Source organism: Eurypyga helias, unplaced genomic scaffold (assembly GCF_000690775.1).
Source record: "Eurypyga helias isolate BGI_N326 unplaced genomic scaffold, ASM69077v1 scaffold4277, whole genome shotgun sequence".
Classification (NCBI taxonomy): Eukaryota; Metazoa; Chordata; class Aves; order Eurypygiformes; family Eurypygidae; genus Eurypyga; species Eurypyga helias.
This window is the reverse complement of record NW_010260944.1, coordinates 19,705-21,798: the sequence shown is the minus strand read 5'-3', so window position 1 is coordinate 21,798 and position 2,094 is coordinate 19,705.

Below are 2,094 nucleotides of genomic sequence, written 5' to 3'. Positions count from 1 at the left end.
CCGCTGCGCAGCCTGTCCCATCCCGGCTGCTCAACCCATCCCATCCCAGCTGTTCAACCCATCCCGGCTGTTCAACCCTTCCCATCCCGGCTGCTCAACCCTTCCCATCCTGGCTCGCCTTCTCACCAGCATCGCAGGAGTGAAGCCGATCGTGCAGTTGACTTTTGGAGGAACCTGACCGTTAACAGCAAGTCTAAAGCAACCATTTTTCGCAAACCCGCTGTCATGACGTGGGTATTTCTTTTGGAGATGAAATGGCCTGTCCTCGAAAGTCAGCACTTCCTGCACTTCCCGCAGATTGCCTGCGGCGCAACGCAAGCTGGAAGGGGGCAGGAACGACTTTTTGAACACATTTGTAATAACGTTCACGCTGACGCCTACAGCTTTGTTAGTCCTGCAACCCCTTTGCAGCCCGCAAGAAATGAACGTTTCCAGTAGCGGTTTTGGAGAGTTCCAACCGATGGGACTCAAGTTTCTTTTCCTCAGTCCGCGGGAGCGGGGTCCGGCCGGCCGGGAGGGCCGGGGGCCGTTGGGCAGCTGCAGAGGAACCAGCGGCGTTTCGGCTGAGCCCCAGCCCCGCGCCAAGCCCCAGCGTCACCAGGAACGCGCGAGCTCAGGGCTAACGCCCGAGAGATCTGCGCTGGACTCGAGGCCAAAGCGCTTCTCTTGAGCCACCGGCAGCATCTGGCTATGCTTCCGCTCTCTCAGATCCCAAATCCTTCTCCCATCCCACAAAAACTGGGATCTTGGAAAGGCCGCTTCTCCACCTGAAAGGCCAGAGCGTTACTTAACGGGGGGAAGCGTTACCTTTCGCTTTACTTTGGGGACGGATTTTATTCTTGGCGTATCAGACCTGGTTTGTGTTTGAGGACCTGGGGGAGGGCGGTACTGGACATGAGCCTTATCAAACACGGCCAACCGCAACCGCTTTCTGCTTGCGCGTCAGGAAACCAAGCGCTGCGGTTCAGTGCGCGGCGGCCTTCCCTGAGGTCGTCCTGGCGTTGTTCCTGTCTCACCTTGCTGCTCCCACCTTTCTCCCTGCATATCCAAGGTTCCAGAACACAAACAGTACTGCAGATACCTCTTGTTTGAAACAAAGGATCAAACGTGCCATGATTTTTTTTTAAAGGAAGGAAAAAACACAACAAAAACTCTCCCCCTTGACTTATTTTCTCAATGTTTTGATATGTAAGAGCCAAGCAGTGACGTGTACAGAAAATGTCTTTGAATATTATGAAAAAACAATCTTGCTGTGTGTCAGAATATTGAACAATTAACTGTTTCTAGTAAAATTCTGAATAAATTATCCACGAATGACTCTGCTCATGCTGCGTCCGCTGCCTGCAGCACTGGCTGCTGCTGTGCCACAGAGAAAGCCCTCGGTCCCCGTCGTGGAACGGTGATAATTTGGGTGTAAACGCACGGCGTGAAGAGAAAAAGACCTGCCAGTGACAGGCTTGTGGTCCAGGTCGGTTCCCCTCCTCCGCCTGGCATCTCCGGCGATCCACGCGGGGCCGTGTCCTTGCCGAGGGGTTCTCCGGAGCCTGATGCCGTTGGGTAGACACTGGCAAAGGGATTCCTTCTGCCCAAAACGGCGAGAGCTGCCTCTCCCCAGCGCCATTCCATTATTTCCACAGGCGTGGACCCAGGTTTCCTCCTGGTGTGGGGACAAACGCCAGTGCAGGCGGTTTTAGCGAAGTCAAGAGGGTCGGCTTCACCCCCGTCCTGCGGCTGTAACCGGGTGTGCAGCAGGGACCGTCCCACACTCCGCAGCGAGCTGCTCCGGGGGCATAAAATCCTTCGGACTTAAACCTTGTTTTGTTTCACCAGAGGCGAGATTTCCTTCCTGATCAGCTGCGCCGGCGAGGGGGGGACTTAGTGGCGCTATTTTGCTTCTTGCTGTATTCAGCCGCTCAGTCAGGGTGTCCTGCTTTCCTCCCGCTCACCAAAATCGGTCCGTGTTGGCGTCGTTCCTCATGGCCTTGGGATCGCAGGAGCTGCCGCCGGCTCCTCGCCGGGGCCGCTGGCCGGGCAGGATGGAGCAGCGACGAGGCTGGTGGAATTAATGGTTTGGGGTTAATATTTCCTTCCCCC